Here is a 23362-nt window from a genome sequence, read left to right on the forward strand (position 1 = left end):
AATGTATGAATGTAATTGATTTAAAGCAGCCCCAGTTAATAAAGCCATATATTATTTCCAATGTTGTTCTGAATTTTCCTGCACATTTGTTATTTTGCTTACATGTGAGGAGGCTAATCAACTGAGAGCGGAATTATCTGGGTAAAAGGTAAATTATCTGTATTTCAGTTTATATTTCCTTCACCTGTGTGTAGGGATATAGGAAAGTGCCTCTTTCCCCCATCCTTGCCTGCAATATGGGAAATTAAACCTTTAGTTCTTTGTCCATATGGTGGGTTAAAACAGTATCTATTTGTTGTTAAAATTTACATTTTTCTTAAATTAGTTTTGGCATCTAACTGTGTTTAAGATCCAATTTCTATGAAATGTTTAGATCTCTTGCCCTAGAGGAGAGAACACTAGCGGCTTCAATATTCACACTCCCCTTTGTCATTTATTAAGAAATCATTTTCCAGCCTTCCCTGTGGGTAGATGGTTAAATTCTTACTGAAGGGATATAAACAAAAATATGTGTGTGGTCTCTCAGTCGTGCTTTTAAAAAGTATGTTCCTTCTCACTGCCTTTTCTCTTTAGTAATAACTGAAATTTGTCCGAGTTGGAGGAATATAGACCAGCCATTTTAAGCCACGGATAGAAGTCATACTTTTTAGAAAAGGCAGACAATAGTATAACATCTGGCCTGCTAATATGCACACTATTTTGTGATGCCAAAACAAAACAGCAACAAAAAAAATCACACAAAATACAAAACCCAGCTAATTTTAAAAGCTATCTTGTTTTAGATATTGTTATTTTCCAGTTGTTACAGCAACCTCATTTATATCTTAACAAATATAGACAAATTATATTGGGTAATTGGTATTTTTCTCATCGATTTATAGAGGCTATTATACATAAAAAATAAAAGACTGATTCATTTATTCATGCAAAATTTCCCCCTCCAATTTGGTGTTTGTTCTTTGATTTTATACTTATTTTGGGGGGGGGGGGGCTAAACTGAATTTTTTTGGTTTTGTTTCTTTATATTGTCAAATTTATAATAAAAGTTTCCTTTTAAGAAATCTAGATTTTAAGTCATTCTTCTGAAGATCTTCCCCATCTAGGGGATGCTTATTTATTGTTCTGGTTGTTTTGTAAACATCATTTTTTAAAACGTCATCTTGACATTTACTTTACAAAGATCAATGCAAGATATGTTACAGAAGAAAATGAGAGGTAAAACATAAAAGTTTTACAGAAAACATAGGAAAATAACTTTTCACAGAAAAGTGCAATTTTTAATCACAAATTAATTAACTTAAGTAAAAAAAAAATTGTCAAATTAGACACCATTAAGATTAAGAACTTTTGTTCATCAGAAAATGTAATTAGAAAATGCAAATACAGACCAGGAGAAGATATTTGCATGTTTTTGGAAAGGTACTTGTATTTTGCATGTCTAAAAAATTCTTAAACATTAATAAGAAGAAAGACAGACAAACCAACAGATAAATGGACTAATGACATTAATAGTCAATCCACAAAACAGGTTATCAAATGTACAATAAGTGTATGAAAAACTGCTCACCCTCATTAGTCATCAGGGAAATGCAAATTAAAGCCACAATGAGATACCATCCTACATCCACAATCATAGCTAATGTTTTAAAATACTATTGACAATATAAAAGTGTCAGTGACAATGGGGAGCAACTGAAATCCTTATAAACTAAGTATAGAAGTGTAAATTGGGAAAGTATTTGGCAGAATCTACTACAGCTGAACACAGGAACATCCTATGATCCAAGAATACTATTCCCAATAGAATTGTGAACATATGTTACAAAAAAGGTACAGAAATATGTCACATCCTAAAATAGAAATGAGTAACTTTTACCAATAGTAGAATATATAAATAAACATGGTGTGTTGTCACAACAAAATACTTTAGAGAAATTAGTCTAAATATGTTACATTCAGCAACTGCCCTCATTAAATGCTGTGGATGAATCTTACAAACACGTTATGCCATACACTTTTTTTTTCTTTAAGCCTTACACTTTTAAGAGGGGTGATATTGCCCCCAAGGTGAGAAAACTGGTTCTTGAAAGTAAAAAAAAATGTATATTACTCTTATGTACATATAAAAATACATGTATATATAAAGGGAACAAAGTTTCAGTTATGCAAGATGAATAAGTTCTGGAGACCTAATGTACAGCATGGTAATTACAGTTAAAATACTGTATCATATGCTAGAAATTTGCTAAGAGAGTAGATATTAAATGTTCTCACCACACCAAAAAAAAAAAAAAAAGAAAAGAAAAGAAACAAAATATTAACTACATGAGATGATGGATATGTTAATCAGCTTGATTGTGGTGACCACCTCACAATGTGTACATACATCAAAGCATCAAGTTGTACACCTTAAATATATAGAATTCATATCTGTCAATTACACATCAATAACTCTAAAAAACGGTACAGATGGACATTTAGTGTACATACCAATGTGTAGAATATCATTGGCATTAAAATTTTATGGGGTTTGATTAGCAAATAAAGATGTAAGACGACTGTAGGTACAATAACAAAAAAAATTTGAGAAACGTTATTTTTATTTTTTAAATTTTATTTTGTCGATATACATTGTAGCTGATTATTGCTCCCCATCACCAAGACCTCCCTCCCTTCTCCCTCCCCCCTCCCCCCCAACAGTGTCCTTTCTGTTTTCTTGTCGTATCAACTTCAAATAATTGTGGTTGTTATATCTTCTCCCCCCCCCCCCGGTTTGTGTGTGTGTGTGTGTGTGAATTTATATATTAATTTTTAGCTCCCACCAATAAGTGAGAACATGTGGTATTTCTCTTTCTGTGCCTGGCTTGTTTCACTTAATATAATTCTCTCAAGGTCCATCCATGTTGTTGCAAATGGCAGTATTTCATTCGTTTTTATAGCTGAGTAGTATTCCATTGTGTAGATGTACCACATTTTCCGTATCCACTCATCTGATGATGGGCATTTGGGCTGGTTCCAACTCTTGGCTATTGTAAAGAGTGCTGCGATAAACATTGGGAAACAGGTATACCTTCGACTTGATGATTTCCATTCCTCTGAGTATATTCCCAACAGTGGGATAGCTGGGTCGTATGGTAGATCTATCTGCAATTGTTTGAGGAACCTCCATACCATTTTCCATAGAGGCTGCACCATTTTGCAGTCCCACCAACAATGTATGAGAGTTCCTTTTTCTCCGCAGCCTCGCCAGCATTTATCGTTCAGAGTCTTTTGGATTTTAGCCATCCTAACTGGGGTTAGATGGTATCTCAATGTGGTTTTGATTTGCATTTCCCGGATGCTGAGTGATGTTGAGCATTTTTTCATATGTCTGTTGGCCATTTGTATATCTTCCTTAGAGAAATGCCTACTTAGCTCTTTTGCCCATTTTTTAATTGGGTTGCTTGTTTTCTTCTTGTAAAGTTGTTTGAGTTCCTTATATATTCTGGATATTAATCCTTTGTCAGATGTATATTTTGCAAATATTTTCTCCCACTCTGTTGGTTGTCTTTTAACTCTTTTAATTGTTTCTTTTGCTGTGCAGAAGCTTTTTAGTTTGATATAATCCCATTTGTTTATTTTTCCTTTGGTTGCCCGTGCTTTTGGTGTCGTATTCATGAAGTCTGTGCCCAGTCTCGCGTGCGGCGCTGGGAGAAACGTTATTTTAAGGAAAACTAACTAGATCTAAATACATACAGACTGAATGATCCCATTTATATAAATAAAGCTAAAGAACAGGTGTATAGTGCTAGAAGTCAGGACATGAATACCCCTGGCCAGAGGGAAGAGTCTTTTGACAGGAAGGAAATATGAGGAGCTTCTGCAGTGCTGCTTAATTCTTTTCTTCTTGAAGTGGGTACTAATTATAGGCTTATTTTGAGCTTACAAAATTTTATACTTTTATGCATTTAAGATTTGTTCATTGTTCTCTATAGGTACTACAATAAAATTATGAAACATTTCAATCATATGATTTTTGTTTTCTGCTTGTATGCATATAAATGTTTGTGTCTGTTTTTCATCAATCGTTTATTAAATTTGGTTTTTTAAAATTATTTTTTTATTGTAATAGCTTTAGAAAGTAAGCTTAACCCTGTTTCTTAGGAGAGTATCTTGATCTATCTCACGATCAATGAAAAAATTATCCTGTATTTCTCCCTTATCATCTCATCTTTCTAATTATAGTGGATTAGACTACTTTTCTTAATATTTTCTTTTATATCCTTACTTACACTTATGCTTCTAGTGCTAGATTTATCAACTTTAAATAGTATTTTATTCACTTAAAGTGTTATTGATAACCCTAAACTTTAAAATATGAAATAAACTATTATACTACATTTTTTCACTCTTTAGTCTCTTCCAATTATTTTTTGTAGTTGTAGCTCTTACACATTTTCCATGTTTTTAACATATACCTTCTCTTCAATAAGAGTCCTTTAGTCCTGATTCTGTAGTGTGGACTTGAGCATTACCACTCCGTCTTTTTCCAGAACCAGGCAGAGCTGGAGGACTAAGGCTGGATTTTAGCCTTTTGGACATACTGGAGATAAGCCAGTTTGATTTTTGTTTTTAAATGATCAGCATCTGTTCTGATTAGTCACAAAATATGTTCTCACTGTTCGATGCCTGAGGAGTTCTGTTTATTAAATATTTTCTAAATAATCCCAGTCAGTAACTTCATCTAGCCTTTATTACTTAGATACTTTTTCATTGCATTTTATGGCTTGAAATCATAGATTTCACAGTCATCAGAAATGCAACTTATGTTTCTGTTTCTCATTCCTCTTGTTTTCAGGCAATTTCTGAGAGAAGAAAGGAAAAGTTCAAAATTTGATATTTCATCATGTTTCAACTGAAATTCCTAGATATGATTTTATGGAATCTATTTTTAGATAAGGCAGAAATGAAAATGCTTTTTCCCCCTGTGTACCATGGTCTATAAAAGTTAATCTTGGTAATATATTAAGTATTTTCTCATAAAACCGGGGATATTTAATATAGTAAGGCAATTTAATACAATTGTGCAGTAATAAAATTTAATATAGTAACTCAATAAAATATCCTGTTTCAGCATCTAAGATGCAAACCTTTCAAACTTCTGAAAAGATGAAGGTTACGCTCTTTATCACTGTGTCCCATGCCATCCCTGCCTGATGATCTCAGCTAAGTTAGCTTCCTTCCTCTGAATCTCTGCCATGCTTATTATCCTTCACCACTCACTTGTATCTTTATTATTTTGGCCAGAAATCTATTTACTTTCTTAAGCCTATTTTTTTTTCTTTCAAGATATTTGGAGATAAAAGTTCCACTTCTATGAAATAGTTGAGAGTTGGGTTAAGGAATAAACTGTTTTTACGCACATTTCTTGTAATAGCAGTGTAAAGTGACAAGTGATTGCTTCCTTTCTGCCTGTGCTAAGGTGGAGGAGGAAAGGAGAGTTTACTCTGTTTTCCACTGCACCTCACTGGGTTCCATAAGCCTGTCTTGCTATTGGATTTTCCTACCAAGAAGTGAGAAATGGGAATGGGGGCGAGGTGACCTATTCCCAAGCATAAGAGGACTATGAAGGAGAAATACACCCAAGACAGAAAGTTGGAATGAGACATGACTGAGTCCAGGTCTGAAGAATTGTTCTCAGTAACTGTATTGACTATAGTGATGTAGGGTAAATTGCTAACACTTAAGTTGGGAAATGACCATTCTCCTTTGACCCTTCTTGGTGTCTATAGACACTAAAAAAAAAGTTGAGATGAATAAAAATTTGTTGAGTTAAGGAGAGAATTTTGTTCACATGTAGGCAAATAAATAAATTTTGAAAGTTTTCTAAATTAATGTAGACACCAATATTTAATGAATATTGCTGATTTCCAAAATTCAGGTCAGATTTATTTCTTACTCATTTTAAAACACAATACTTACATAATGTATATTTATTGCAAATATTAACCAATTACTTTATACTGTTTATTATTGCAGTAACTAAAATCTTGATAAAGCCTATCCAAACTAAGAACATTTGGAAATTAAATCCTCATCCAGACTCTATTAAACAAAATATATTGTTCATTATGGTAAAGTTAGTATTTTCTTTACTAATACAAATCTTAGGAGTTATCAGTGAAATTTTACTAAACCAATTATTGAGTCTTATATTTTACAACATCTACAATCTAGCAAGATAGTAAAAAATGATTACAGAAAATGTTCCTATTTATTTTTGTTTATAAATTTTCTTCCATTTTTTTCCCAATTTCTTTTAATAGCTGAATAGTATTCCACTGTGTGTGTGTGTGTGTGTGTGTGTGTGTGTGTGTGTGTGTATACACACAGACACACACCAGTTTCATTTTTTTTTAATCCATTCATCTGTTCATGGGCATTTTGGTTGAATCCATCTCTTGGCAATTGTGAATGGTGTTGTGATAAACATGGGAGTTCAGGTGCATTTTCAATATATTGATCTTATTTTCTTTGGCTATATACCAAGTAGTGGGATAATGGATTTCCACACTGAAGAGAGACTGGGCATGGAAAAGAGGAACACTTGTATTTTGAAGTCCATGATACCTACACAACCAGTAAGAAGTTAAGGAATACGAGCTAGAGGTTGATAGGTTATCATTCAGTGTCTATCTTTAAAGGCACTGTACAATATTATTCTAACTTATTTTATAAGTGTAATAACTGTTCAATATTACTATATACATACATATGCATATTTATGTAAATATATATATGCATACATACTTATTTCTTAGAAATTAATTTGGTCTTTATTGCTAAAGAGTCTGAAAGATATTTCACAGTTATTAGAGGTTAAAATATTCTTTTTTTATGTCTTACAAATTAACTCCATTTCTTTCTGGTTTTTTCTTGCTGGAAAAAAGAAACAACTAGCTGTCAAGATTTCTAAAACAGGCTTCATATATCTGAAGATTATTCTTAAATTATTCCTCAATTTTCTTTTTCCTATGTTAAATTATCCTTTTTATTTTTACTTTTTTTTCTTACAGGCCTTGATTTTCAACCTTTAATCATCTCCTTTGCTCAACCCATGCCAAACTCACTGCACATATTAAATTGCCATTGATTCATTCATTTTGATGCCCAGTGGGTACAAAGAAATCTACAAAGTGTCCTTCATCCATTTTCTTGTGATCTCAGCCAACTACAAAAATTCCAAGATAAATTTAAACAGCATTCCATATGCTGTATTAGATGTTGAAAGACAAAGCCCGCAAAGTGTCAACCTCATCAGATAAAACCTGCCCTCATTTTAGATTTTCAGGTTAATGAAGGACTGGGAATTTATACAGTTTCATCCATCATTCAGAAAAGTGTTATCTTCTTGTCAGATTTTCTATGCCCATTGCATCTATGACTTCTAAGTTTACATGACAGTATTTTAGGCATCTCCCTTTTTCACAAGTGTAAGAATAAAAAAAAAACAAGTTCCACAATTTAGATTGGGTCTACACTAATTTGTTTTCTCTGCCAAGCAGGGGGGAAAAAAATTTAAAAATCCCACCCTACTGTTTTGTTAAGACTGACAACAACTTTTTTTTTTAGACTCAAGCATTTTGGCTTAAGGATTAGTCAAAATAGTCAAGTTTGTGTCAGTAGGCATAGACTTTCATTTATCTTTGTTCGAAACAAGAAATTCAAAGGTTTACATCTCACTTTTCAAGATAGTGTGTTCTTTTTCCAGTCTATCTCTCTTTTCCATTCTAATACTGAAATTGTGAACTAATGCTACTAGGCAACTAGTTGCTATTAAAAGTACCTTCTGTGGGTTTCATAGGAATAACTATCAACACTTTGTCCACTGTACTTACTTTTGTGATACCTGCTATACAACTATAATTAATCATCCTCTGGATCCTAGAATAATAAGTCTGATCTTTCCCACAAGCTGCTTAAATTGTCCAAGTCACATAACCACTTTGAGTCTCAGTGCCCCCATCACATATATTTAGCTTCTAAATTGGGCTCGTATGCAGATTAAGGGCAAAATATTGTACATAAAATTCTTTGCACATTGCCTGGTATACATTACGTACTGACAAAATGAATTTTTTTGTTAAATACATAATATTTATTAAATGCTATTAATTCATAAAATGGAGACACAGCATAGTTAGGCAAGGCTACTTACTACAAATGATAAACCTCAATAACTCAGTGGTGTAAAATAATAGAAGTTTATTTATCACATTTAAAATTTTTTACCTTATATTTTTGCTTTAAAGTAAAAAGTGGAAAACACAGAAATATCAGGAGTATATGAATTGCTTCTAATGAAATCATAACAAATTCTGACCAGTAGATGAGAAATCTATTGTTGCACATTTATTTTTTTATTATTGTTTTTTAAACATTTTTATTGAATCATAATTGATTATATATATTTTGGGGGTTCAATGTTGACATCTGTTGATCAAATCAGTATTACTAGCATATATATTGTTAAAAATTGTACTTATTCTTTATGCCCCTTGTCCAGTCTCTCCCCATCCCCCTCATCCTCCCCCTTCCCACCTCTGATGACCCTAGATTCCTTCTCTCCCTCTGAAAGAGTAATGGTTACTCTGTTGATTTGTTGCCTAGATGATCTGTCCAATGCTGAGAGGTGTGTTCAGGTCCCCCAATATTATCATAGAGCTGATGCTGCTTCTGTCACTCTGGAATGGGCTTTGTGGAGAGACATCCTCTTCTTTTCTTTGGTCTCTGCTGGTGACTCTCCTTGTGTCAATGCACTCCAATGGCTGGCGGACCCTCTGCGTGGTGGTTGTGGTGTCTAACCGCTTTTGTGGTGGCTGTGGTGGGCCACCCACATGGAAGCGATGTTTTTGTCATGCTTCTTACCTAGTTGCTGGTGGTGGCAGCAGTGTGCCTGATTGTGGGAGGGGGTCCAGTCCCAGGCTCCATTCTCAGGACCCCAGGCAGGCCCCATGATGGCAGCTGTGTCCCAGTGCCTTCTGCTTGCATTCAGAAGTACCCCAGGCCTATGGGAGGCTACTGCAAGGTCCTGCCATCTGGGTGGCAATCACCTCTCCCACAGTCCTCTCTTCTGCTGCTCCTTTGTGGCCTCATGCTTCCTTGAGCCCCTAAAGAAAATTGTGAACCTCCCCCTGAAATCTCCAGCACGACTGCCCTTCTGCTGTGACTTTCTTCACATTATCGTGTGATGTGATCACTAGTTAGTCCTTATCTATTGTTGCACATTTAAAAGGAACGACTGTACTCCAGAGAAAGAAGCATAAAAACAATTTCTTTTTTAAAAAAGTCAAAATCTGAAAACTTATTTACCTTGCAGCTGAACTATTACTCACACTTAATTAGATTCTTAATACATTAACATACAAAACTATATTTTCAAGGTCTAAGAAAACACATAGAAAACTAGTGGAAAATATACCATAATTTGCTTCAGATGTTAGAAAAGTTCTGCATGCTTTCTCTATTTGTAACCTCCTCCCTTGTAACAATGTTAACTTGCAAATCATTTCTAAATTTTTCTTATTCTACAAAAATGCCCACACAAAGGATAAAGATAATCAAATCCTGAAATACCCTTCTGCAACTACGATAATCTCCTATTCAAGATAGTTAATTATAGACGTGTTTTCAGCTAGAAAGATTTGGACAAGTATTTTTGCCCAGCTCTTTCAAAAACTAGCTTTAAAAAATCATGTATTTTTATTTATTTATTTATATTTTTTATTAATTTTTTTCTTAATTTTAACATTTACTTGAACATATTTGTGGAAGACTAATGGGTACCAAACTATGCTATCTACCCTAAGTGAATCATTGTGCAGTATACGCATGGTTTGAAACAATACACTATATCCCACAAATATTTTTTTTAAATTGTAGCATGTAAAATGTGCATAAAAACAAAGTGTATCTTCACAACTTGGAAATCCGTTCAAATGCTGGAAAAATAAGATAATGTGTGGTGTTTTGGTGAATGTTAAATGAGAAAATATATGTGAGTCCTACCACACTGAAAGTGCCTGATCTCCTCTGATCTCAGTGACCTCAGAAGCTAAGCAAGGCCTGGTTAATGCTTGGATGGGAAAAATACCAAATAGAATACAAGATTAAGCATTAGACATGCAACAAGTGTGAATTTCCTACTCCCTATTTTAATTTCCTTCCTTCTCTATTTCCCTATTCCATTTTCTTTTCTAAACTTAAGCAACTCACAGCAATATACAAATGTCAAGAGATTATAACTTGGAACATGTCTCTGGTTCTACTTTAAACTGAATATTGAGAATTGAAAAATACAGTCTATAGAAGGCCACTACATATAGCCACCTAGTTAAGTTGGGATATTTTTGTATATTGTCTTGTTCTGTGCTTGTACAATTGTAAAAAGTTACTTCAATAGAAACAAGTGGATGTACAAACTATGCAGGGATAAAAATAACTTTCTACACAAATACAAGTGCTAATGGGTCACTGGAGCCTTGATGTAGATGGAAAGAAGGCCAGACTAGGAGTAAACTGAGGAATTCAGAGATATTTCAGAAATGTAAATATTATTTTTCAAAGAAGAATAATCACAATTTTGAATAATTAAAAAACAGTTAAAATGCAAATCACTTCAAACATTGCTAGTTTTTACAAAATATAGATGTTTAATATATCATAAGTGTTTATAATTTTCTACGATGTTTTCATATTTTCCACCTGCAAAAATATAATATCTAATTAGCAATTGGTGTTGGCTGTGCCTGAATTAGTGCAATAAAACTTTAAATTCCAAAATTAAAAGCAGATTTTTAAAATAATCTCTACTATCTCAAAATTAATAATGTCCTAGTGGTAATAAAATGTAAGATTAATGAGGTAATGGCATAATAAATCTAAGACAAGTTTGCACCAATTTGAATATTAAAACATTATGTTAAAAGTTTGATTTATATCAATTTGACATGTTTTTTTCTTTTAGAAGGAAAGTTAATTGTATGTAGAATCCCTCCTCTTTACATGTCCCACTCTACCCTCATGACCATTTAGTTTCTTTATATCTTGTATCCTTCTTAGAAAATGCATCTATTTGCTGTAATTTCACAAATCCAAATTGGTGATTTGTCTTTTTGAGCATTACATACATAATTTCTACATGCTAGTTCTTCCATTCATTTCTTCATATTTATTGATTGTCTGCCATATGCTTGACCACGGGCTAGTTGCTGGAGAGTCCAGTATGATGAGGTTTGATTTCAAACCTTAGGAATTCTTATTCTATTGGAGACAACACAGTACACTCAATTCTATGTAAGAAGTGATAAAGAAAACTGTGGAACTATAGTAATGAAAACAGTGTGGTGATAGCACAAGACTAGAACAAGTGAAAAGAGGGAGCTAAAATATCAACCCATGTGTATGAGGGTACTTCAAAAAGTTCATGGAAAAATAGAATTAAAAGATAATACAAATCTTTCCATGACCTTTTGGAAGTACTCTCTTATGTCAGCACTTAATAAGCATTACAGCATGCACTGCATAGTTGACAGTGTTACAAAACCTGGATCATTATATGAAGAGAAATGCAATTAAATCTCTACTTAATTACATGTGAAAATTTGAACTCCAGAAGAATTAAAGACATAAACGTGAAAGGAAAAACTGTAAGGTAATTATATTAATATATGAGAGAACTTGGTGCTGATATAGGAGGGAAAAGGATGTAATATTTCAAAAGTATCAATCATGAGAAATATACTGATGAGTTTGCTTATATAAAAATAAGAAAAAAATTATATCTGATAAAACTGATTGTTACCAAAATTAATAGATGAAAAATCGTGAGAATTTTTAATAGCTTGACCTGACACAGGTATATCTCAATGTATATACATATTATTTCATATTTCATCAAACTTTTTCAAATCAACAGCAAAAAGATAGAAAGCTGGGGTAACCACATATTCTAGAAGTACGGCATAACCTTATGCACAAATCCAGGTGCATCCTTTATTCATTTTTGACAACCTCTATTGAGATCTACTTCACAAACCACAAAATTTATCTATTAAAGTATACAGTTCAGTAGTTTCTTAGTAAATTCATAGGGTTGTGCAATTATCACCACAATCTAATTTTAAAACATTTTAATCATCCCAGTAAGAAACCTATAACCACTAACAGTCACCCTCCATGTTTCCTGCCAGCCCTAGGCAACCACCAATTTATTTTGTGTGTCTATATATTTGTTAATTCTAGACATTTTGAAGAAATGAAATGGTACAATATGAGGGTTTTTGTGATTGGCTTCTTTTAATTAGGATAATGTTTGCAGCATTGATCCATATTGTATCTTGGATCATTTGCTGGTTTATTCCTTTTTATGCCAAATAATAGGCTATTATATAAATATACCACATTTTGTTTTATTTATTTGTCAGTTGGTGAACATTTATGTTGTGTTGTGGATTTAATAGTGCCCCCACCCAAATTTATATCCATCCAGAAACACAGAATTTGACCTTATTTGGAAATAAGGTCTTTGCAGATATAATTAATTACAATGAGGTCATACCAGCTTAGGGTGGTCCTTAACTTCAATGACTGAGGTCCCTATGATAAGAAGAGGACACACAGTGTAAAGATGGAGGCAGAGACTCAGGTGATGATGTTTTAAGCCAATGAATGCCAAGAATTGCTGGCAAGCTACAGATTCTAGAAGAGGCAAGGAATAATTCTTTCCCAGATCCTTCAGAGGAAGCATGGCCCTATGGCTACCTTGATTTCAGACTTTTATCTTCAAGAACTGGGAGAGAATAAATTACCGTTGTTTTAAGCCACTCAGCTATGATAGTTTAGGAAACTAAAACAAGTTGTTACCACATTTTCGCTGATGTGAGTAGAAAAAAAATGTGCCAAGGACAAGAACAATATACAGAAGAAGTCAACTAAAATGCTAAGAAGTATACAAGTATAAGAGATGTTAAATCCCCTAAATAATCAAAGAAAGACGATATCACTCCACAATTAATAGACCAGAAAGTTAAAAAATGCTAAATGTTGTGTGGATGTGTGTATAAATGAACTTTAAGCACTGTAGAGTGGTGCAGTTATTCTAGGAAACGGTATGACTGTACTTAGTCAAATTAAATACAAACATACTCCATTACCCACAAATTTCACTCCTGAGTATAAATCTCAGGAAAACTCTTATACGTATCTATAAAGGAGCATACATAAACCCATTTATTAATGTGTTGTTTGTAGAGGTGGGTACTGGTAGTGAATACTCTTTCAATGATTAGTAAAGATGTGCTAAAGGGTAGCTGTTTAAATAAGCTCTCCTACTTTTAAAATATCTTATTCATCACTTTGGCTATGAATTATTAATTTTGAGCATAAAAATAATATTGCTTTGAAAAACACATGTGTGGTGTGCAAAAATGTAAAAATTCTGTATGTGGTAGATTGATTCCAGCAGTAACTATTATTAAGCCTATTTGACTGGAAGTTGAGGAAGCTACAGTTATTTAAAAAACATTTTGTATCAAGACACAAATTGTCACAAATGAACAGCTTCTAAACAAGGTGTGGTAGTCACATAGCATAATTTTCTATTATGGTATAAAAGCGTATTTAATTATGAAGGGCTGTCATCAACTTGATTAAGCATTTCTGATATAATTATTTATTTTTCTTCTGATTTATCACTAGATACAGAGCATAATTACAGCATTAACTACTACTACGATTATTGTGAGGCTCACAAATATATAGTGTTCTTGCTCAAAAGGAGATTATAACTGACGTTAGTGAGACAAAATACGCAAGAACGTTTGTTAAAAATACGTGATAGTGCATTACAAGTACTTTATAAGAGCACTAACAAAACGATTGGTTGATATGAGATTGAATTCGTTGGCAAAAATTCTCCTAAAGAGTCATACATAGGAGAAAGTACAGAATTTTGATTGTTAGAAAGTGAGAAAACATTCTAAATGTAAGGAAGACCACATATTATGGAACAAGCAGTGTTAAGCAAAACATTTGCAGGAGGAAATGAGAATAATAGTGAATAATGCTGTCAAAATTTATGGGTTAATAAAAGTAAAAGATCAGGTCTTATAAGTAAAGTTTAAAATGGAGATTTCCCTAAAAAAAACATATGGAAGAAATTGACAAGATTTTAGGATAATGAATATAAAATGTTTAGAAGATTAGTTTAATTTCTCAAGATTTGTTACAAGGAGGAATAAAGAGCAATGGAGAATTAGAAGGAACAAGAGTCTGGTGAATGACGGTAGGCAAATTTCAGGTTTGGTGGAAATGCCAACATTTATTCAGTACTCATTTGCCAGGCATTGTTCTATGCAGTTTACATACATTAATTATTAAATCCCACACTAAGCTAATATGTATATAACATTATTATCATCATTTTCTAGATGAGAAAATTCAGGCAAACACAATTTTAGAAAATTCTTCCAAAGTCATTCAACTAATACACGTAAGACACTAGTTTTGACCTCAAGCAGTCTAGCTATCGAACTCACAGTCTTAAGTATAATGTTAAATTGTCTCATTTCTGGTTAACTAATTCTTGTGCACAACAGGAGATTTGTTATTACTACATTTCACGTACTGAATTGATCAAAACTCATAAATTGGTCACTTCCCTTTTCTTTCACTGTCAAGAGAAGAGTTTCTTTATATAACTTTTGTTAAATGATTGTTTTTCTACTTGCTGTCTGTTTTTTTCCTCCCTATGTACAGTTTCTCAGTAGTTAGAGTATTTTTGTTCAATGGAATGGAATTTCAGTTTGGTTGATGTTTATCTATAAAGGAAAATGTAACAACTCAATCTTAATTCAACTCGGAAGACTTAATTCACCTTCCAAGATTTGAAAAGTAATTAATAGTATAATATATTAAGTTAAATGCATCAATAACTGAAATACTACAAGATGACACCTGAATTACTGTTTGAGTTGTAAAACTTAAAAGAATTCAAAAGAGGAAAACCTTCTCATGAACTGGAGTGACCCAAAGAAGCTTCCTGCAAAAGAAGGAAATGCCATGTCATTAAGGTAGTTGAACGCTGAGAGGGCATTGGATGTGTAATCCATGATCTATAGATCCTGTAACTTTCACAATTAATAGAAACAGGTGCATTCTGATACTAAATGACATGGAGTTTTCCCAGGGTCATTTCATGGATGTCAGCAATCATCACTGAAAGCCTGTACTCCTGAAGTTCCCTTCTCACAAATGTCACCATGACTGGCTTTACATCATGGTACTCTGTCAGGCTTGTAAGTCAGTTATTTTGATCTTCCAGTAATCTTAGTGGAGAAGAAATTTCTAGAAGTTATAGATTTAAATCCAGAAAGGACAAGCTAATATTTATTTTCTGTCTATTCTTGGATCTAAAGCAGATATTAAAGTTAATCAGTTCCTTGATAAAAGTCATTTTTAGTGGTATGTTTCTCAACCCTGATTTCACTGCAGCAAGTGCAGCAGATGCCATAGATACTCCAAAAACTACTGAACTGGAGTAAGTGCCATTAATAAAGACAATTAACTTCTAGGAGCACTGACTATTCCTGTTTTTCTTCTTTAAGTTTGAAAACTCCTTGAAAAATGGTTCTATAATCTTTGATCTGTCTTAGAGTCAGAATTTTGCTTATTGCTACTTACTAAAATATATGACAGACTAGTTAATGTATAAACTTGAAAGCTTCTTTTTCTGCATTTTCCCAGTCAATGATTTATTCAAAATTTGAAGTTTAACGATCTAAAATATTAGACCTCTTTTCACAGTATTAAGCCATGCCAGTGCTGAAACGGACAATCCCAAAATCTCTGTGCTGTAAAATTAAAAGTTTTATTTCTTATTCAGAGGTTAGTCCAATTCAATGTTGGCAGCCAGATTCCGTGTGGTGATTCAGGAATTCTATACTCCTTTCATCTTGTAGATTCTCATGACTTCCCATTGGATCTTCTGCATCCAGCTATGAAATGAATGGAGATTAGAGGATGTTATGAGATTTAAGGGAGGCCAGTTCTGGAAGTGTATACCATCAGCTGTCCATATGTTGGCCATAGTTAGTGACGGAAGGTGGTTGGGAAGTGTAGAGCATTCATTGTTCCTTCCTCATCCAGTCAAAACAGTTTTCAATTGTTAATAAATTAGGAACAGATTTTACTATAAGTAAAGTAGCAAGTTAGTTGAAAATGACAGAAACAAATAACAGCTTGGAAAATTGCCTCAGTCTTTGGCTAGGTCTTCTATTAGCAAGACGAAATAATGCAGATCCAAATAGTTCAGACACTAATTAGTCTATAACATTGATTGTCATTTGCCTGCTTCCATCTTCAAGAATATAGTCACGGCCTTGCATCTCTGTAAATTTAATATCTTTATGTAATTAATTATAAAATATTGTCAAAGGAGATTTTTTTAAAAAGTATTTGAGAGACTGTCAAGATTTCTCTTTCTATTTGGGCTTTTTTGAGATTGCAACTATGTAAGTAATTCAAACTTAGCCTGATTTGACTTCCTAGGATTCTCAAAGGACTAAGTAGTGTTTCACTTCCTTTTGAACTAATTGACCATTAGATTTTCATCTTTGGTCATATTTTGGAGACATCTTACATTAATAAGAACAGCTATTCTGGTAATTAGCACTCCTTTCAGATTTCAAATTAGTAAAATCTATTCTTAATTTATTATTTAAATTAACTTTCCCTTTATATTCATAGATTTATTGGTAGTGTATACATTCAATAATACTTACACAACTGTTTTTCATAGCAATAAAATCAGCTTTAAACATTCTAACATTTGTTTCCACTAAGGTTTCTAGTTTCCTACAAAGAAGACGTATGTGGTCTCCACTCTTACCTGCTGTTAATCTTACCTCTATTCCTATATATTGTGTGCTGACTATTTAGAATAAAGAACAAAAGATTATAATTCTTGTTTTTAATATTTATTTTCATTGCATGTGTGATATTCTTAATTTGATTTTATTACACGGTCTTTAAATTATTAGAGTGGGGCTATGTCTATTTAGCTTGCTTTTTAAAAAATGTCACAACATCTTCTAGCACTATAATCCTCTCCGTTAGTCTTATTTTATTACCATTCATTTCTGAGCCCTAAGGTTTTTGATTCATGTCTAATTTTGTCATATCTGACTATTCCAGAGTAAGACAGGTATTAATGTTTGCATTTTAAATGCACAGTTAATGTTGTCTACCTCTCATGTGATATTATCTGTCTTTCCTAAACTTTATTCTTCAAGACTCAACATCCTTCTGAGAATTTTGACTCAACTACCTCACCCTGAAGGATTCTTCCATCTCCTCATTTGAACTGACTATTCTCTGCCCTCCCAGAGAGATTATGTGTATTTTTATCATTGCACTTATTTTATTCTGCCCTGTATTAGAATTAGGGTTTGCATGTGTGTGCACTGCTACTCTCTTCAGTTCCCTTTCCAGTGGTCCACTCTATTAAAAGTGTGCAGGAAATGTTAGAGTGGTTTAGAATGAAAATTCTTAGTGGAATCATGGTGACACTTTGGAAAAAAATGATTTCTGCTACTCATTATGTTTCTCTTTCTGTCTTTCAGCATACAGTTTCTGTGCATTCAGAAATTAATAAGAACACATTCTTATTAAATAAATGCAATAATAAAATCTAAAACTAATCTAGAAGATCAAGTTATTCTAAAAAATAACAAATACATCAAATAAAATAACGAGAATGTCTATTATCACATATTTTAGTTTTTATAGTTTTTTATTTAAAATGTTTTTAATATTTAACATTTATTTGTACATATTAATGGGGTACAGTATGCTGATTCAATTCATTCATATATTGCAAAATGATTCAGTTAGGGTAGATATCATAGTGTTGCCCCACATTTCCTCCTCCCTCCATAACCCCACTTATTTTTTTTTTTTAGACTCTATGTAAGAGTGATATCATTCGGTATGTGTCTTTTTATGCCTGATTTACTTCACTTAACATGATGGTTTCCAGTTTCATTTATGTTGCTGCAAATAAAAGGGCATCATTTTTCTATAGCCAAGTAGTATTCCATTGTGTATATATACCACAGTTTTTAAATCCATTCATCCACTGATGGATATTTAGGTTGATTCCACCTCTTGGCTATTGTGAATAGTGCTGCAATGAACATGGGCGTGCAGGTGTCTTTTTGATATATTGTTTTCATTTCCTTTGGGTATATACCCAGTAGTGGAATAGCTAGGTCATAAAGAAGATTGATTTTTAGTTCTCTGAAGAATCTCCATCTTTTTCCACCGTGGCTGCACCAATTTATACTCCCACCAGCAATGTAAGAGCATTCCTTTTCCTCTGCATCCTAGCCAGCATTAGTAATTTTTTGTCTTATTGACCATAGCCAATTCTAACTGGAGTGATATGATATTTCATTATGGTTTTAATTGCTTTTCCTTGATGATTAGAGTTCTGAACATTTTTGCATGTGCCTGCTGACCATTTGTATGTCATCTTTTGAGAAATGTCCGTTCAGGTCCTTTACCCATTTTTTAATTGGGTTATTTGTTTTTTTGGCTGTTTAGTTGTTTGAGCTCTTTATGTATTCTGGATATTTATCCCTTGTCTGATGTATAGTTTGCAAACAATTTATCCCATTCTGAAAGTAGTCTCTTCCCTTCGTTGATAGTGTACCTTGCTGTGCAGAAGCTTTTTAGTTTGATGTAGTTCCGTTTATCTATTTTTGCTTTAGTTACCTGTGCCTTTGTAGTTTAACTCAAAAAAGTGCTGCCCACTCCCATTTTGTGTAGCATTTCCCCTGCTTTCTTCTAGTAGTTTCAGGTGTTCAATTTAGGCTTTTGATCCATTCTGAGTTGTTTTGTGTACTGTGAGAGACAGAGGTCTAATTTCAATCTTCTGCATGTGGATATCCAGTTTTCCCAGCACGTTTGTTGAAGAGGCTGTCATTCCCCCATTGCACATTTTTGGAACCTCTGCCAAAAATCAGTTGGCTGTAAATGTGTGGGTTTATTTTGGGGCTCTCTATTCTATTCCACTGGTCAATTTCTCTGTTTTTAATGTCAGTATCAGTCTGTTTGGGTTACTATAGATTTATAGTATATTTTGAAGTCAAGAAGTGTGATGCCTCTAAATTTTTTCTTTTTCTTCAAGTTTGCTTTAGATATACAGGGTCTTTTGTGGTTCCATACAAATTTTAAAACATTTTTTTCTATTTCTGCAAAGAATGTCATTGGTATTTTGATAGGGATTGAGTTGAATATGTAGATTTCTTTGGGTAATACAGACATTTTGATTATGTTAATTCTTCTGAACCACAAGTGTGAGAACTCTTTCCATTTGTGTTCTCTTCAATTTTTTTCACCAATGTTTTGTAGTTTTTATTGTAGAGGTCTTTTACCTCCTTAAATTTACTCCCAGGTATTTTATTCCTTTTGTAGCTATTGCAAATGGGATTACTTTCTTGATTTCTTCTTTGGCTATTTCACTATTGGCGTAGCAGAAGGCTACTGATTTTTGTGGGTTGATTTTGTATCCTTCCACTGTACTGAATTCATTTATTAGTTCTAGTAATTTTTTTGTGGAGTCTTTAGGGTTTTCTATGCATAGGATCATGTCATCTGCAAATAGGGATAGTTTGACTTACTCCTTGTCAATTTGAATGCCCCATATTGCTTTCTCTTGTCTTTTGCACTGACTAGGACTTTCAGTACTAAGCTGAATAAGAGTAGGGAAAGTGGGCATCCTTGCCTTGTTACAGATATTAGAGGAAAAGCCTCTAGCTTTTTCCATTCAGTATGATATTAGCCGTGGGCTTGCTGTATATATCCTTTACTGTGTTGAAGTACATTCCCTCTATACTTAATTTGTTGGCTGTTTTTATTATGAAGTGGTGTTGGATTTTTATCAGATGCTTTTTCTGCGTCTATTGGAATGATCATATGTTTTTTCTCCTTTATTCTGTTGATATGATGTATCATGTTTATATATTTGTGTACATTGAATCATCTTTGCATCCCTGGGATGAATCCCACTCGATCATGGTGCATGATCTTTTTAATATGTTGCTGGATTCTGTGTACTGGAATTTTGTTGAGAATTTTTGTGTTTGTGTTCATTAGAGATATTAGTCTGTAGTTCCCTTTTTTTGATGTGTCCTTTTCTGATTTTGGTATGAAGTTAGCGCTGTTTTCATAGAATGAGTCTGCAACTATTCCTTCCTCTTACATTTTTTGGAAGAGTTTGAGAAGAATTGGTATTAGTTCTTCAAGAATTTGGTAGATTTTGTCAGTGAAGCCATCTAGTCCTGATGTTTTCTTTGTTGGAAGACTGTTTATTACTGCTTCAGTCTCGTTACTCATTATTGGTCTGTTTAGGTTTTCTGGTTCTTCATGTTCCAACTTTGGTAAGTTGTATGGGTCCAAGAACTTATCCACTTCGTCTAGGTTTTCCAGTTTGCTCACATAGAGTTGTTTGTAATATTCTTATGATCTTTGTATTTCTGTGGTATTTTTTACAGTTTTAATTGTGACAGATGTTAATGTGTATAAATTACATAAGAAATTTACAATGAAAAGCAAAAATTGAAAGTAATTTAGGGCATTAATTGAATTCAAACATACCTATCATTTAAAAGCAATACTTTGGCAAGGTTTTCTCTGACAAGGTTTTGATGTAACCTCAATGGAAGAATGACATCAATTTACTAAGTACACATTTACCACAACCTTCTACTTAGAAACAGAACTTCAATTTCTGCAACATAGGGTAGAGAAATCCTTGCAGAATTCAGGTAACTCACCAAGTTTCCTTAATGAGATAGGGATAGAGATGGGAAGTCAAAGAAGAAGAGGCAGATAAATTTTAAGGTTGAGTATTTATAAAAAGGGATCTATGTAGAAAAATATTCTCAGAAATCTTCATAGTGGCACTTTAGAGTTTTTGACTGAATACCAATCTGCAAAGGTATAAAATAAGACTCTATAAGATTGGGTGAAGAAAAACTGCAGGGGAAATTTTAAGTTGAACAATTTCAAGAGCTCATATAAGCCTGGGAAATATTTGTGTTTCTATCAGTCAGAGTGGAGATACCTTGTTGAGTGCCTGGCATTCAGTAGAAAGAACAGAAAGTAACACCTCAATAGAAGTCCTAAACTATCCCTTGAGTAAATATTACTCTAGACCACTACAGTGGAGCTTAAAAACAAACTGTTGTTTAAATTTAAAGTAATAATTACCTTATTAAAGATAAACTTTAACACTTTTTAGAAGATAAAACCAAGCATTCAAAATGTAATACATAATGTTTAGCATCCAATCAAAAATTACTGTCCATGTAAAGAAGCAGCAACATGTGGCCCCAAATCAGTAGAAAACTTAGTAACTAAGAACAGTGTCAGAAACATCAGAGGGATATTGTTAGCTGACAAGATCTTCAAAATAGGGAGAAAGAAGAGAGAAAAAAGAGAACAATTTGAAAATTGTATTTGATATTTTAAATATTGGTGGAAAACCTATTGTTTTTCCAATACAAACTTAAAAGAAAAGCTTCAACAAAATCTTCTCACCTGTGTTCAAGGGAATTTCTGACCACAAGAAGTCTGCTACCTTTCCTGTACATGGTGACTCTTTAACCTGTCCCCTCCTCATTCTCCAGTCATTGACTCAGCCCTCACCAGTGAGCCTTTCTGCTACCTGGGCTGTGGCCAGGTCAGATTTGAGTTGATGGGGGAAAAAAAACCAAACAAACAGATGCTAAACAAATTATTCCTAAATAAACTCTGCTTCCAGCTTCAGCCTCTTTCTTATCCTTGAGGATCCTATCCACTGAAAGTTTATAAAATTTTATCTTGACCCTCAGTGAAGAGGAAGGCCCAAAGAATAGAGAAAAAAGTCTCTCGTTGGAGAATTCTACTATTTCAGGCTGCATTATCAATGGTTAATGTTCATGGCAATCTTCTGTTTATAGGGAGATGGGCAGATGGGGTTCAGGGAACATATCAAAGAGACTGGTTTTGTCCAGGCTAGTTCCTCTGCTCATATGTTGCTATGTGAGGCATACCTCTACAAAAAAACAAACAAACAAAACCAGCAGCAGCATTTATAAGACAGGCATTTCTAAATGCTTGATGTGTATTACTTTTATCAAAATTATGAGGCAAGTATTGATATTCTTAATACAGATTTGAAAATCAAAGCACAGAGAGGTTAAGTAATTAGCCCAAAGCCATATAACCAGTAAATAGGCAAGCTGGGTTTCAACCCAGCTTACGCTCACAGCCCACCCTCTTAACCACTTGTCTACATTATTTTCCTCCTTTGCTGTACTCTATTTTGTAAATAACCAGTTTACAAAGACCACTGGTGTTCCCTACCTTAATTTTAAAGGATCACAAGATGAAACTAAATGTCAACCTGAGACTTCTCAGTTTTTCAGATCTCTATTTGAATGCAAAATTCTATAGTATTCTCATCATTTCCCTGAGAAAATTAATAATTTATAAGGAGAAATGAGCACTATACTATTTCGGTTTGATCAGTTCCTACGACTTTCTGAAGATACCAGGAAGCCCCATTAGTGATGCCATCTGGGACATAATCCCAACAGTTCCTACCTTAGTGAATTCATCCATGTGCATAGGAATAGATCTTGGCTAGCTATAGAAAAAGCGGGCAAAAATGACCTTGAGAAAAAAAGAAGAAAATCTTCAAAATACATATTATTGAAAATGCAAGTAAACATAAGCACAATGAACAAACATGGGTATAGAAAAAAATAGAACTTATAGAAATAAAAATAATAATACAACATCTGGAAGATAATTTTACTTGGTGAACTTAGTGTTATTGATGTAAATGGAAAGTGGAAAAACCACTTTAGAAAGCAGGTCAAGAGTTTATTACAAAATTAAGCTTTCACCTTTCACTGGCATTACAGTATGTGATATCAGCAAATTATTTTAATCATAAACATCTGAAGCTCTTGCAAAGGAATAAACAATCTGAATAGTTCCATATCCATTAATTTAATTCATAAAAACCTTACAAAGAAAATCACAGATACATTTGGAATACTGACAAATTCTCTCAAACATTTTAAAAAGAAAGAATGCCAATTATAAACAAACTTCACCAGAAATTAAAGAATAGAGAATACTTTTTAACACATTTTATGATAATAGCATTATCTTGCTACCAACCCAGACAGAGGTTGTAAGAAAAAAAGTAAGGATAAATGTCCTTAAGGAACACACATGCAATAACTCATAATGAAATATTAATACATTG

Source organism: Cynocephalus volans, chromosome 12 (assembly GCF_027409185.1).
Source record: "Cynocephalus volans isolate mCynVol1 chromosome 12, mCynVol1.pri, whole genome shotgun sequence".
Taxonomy (NCBI): domain Eukaryota; kingdom Metazoa; phylum Chordata; class Mammalia; order Dermoptera; family Cynocephalidae; genus Cynocephalus; species Cynocephalus volans.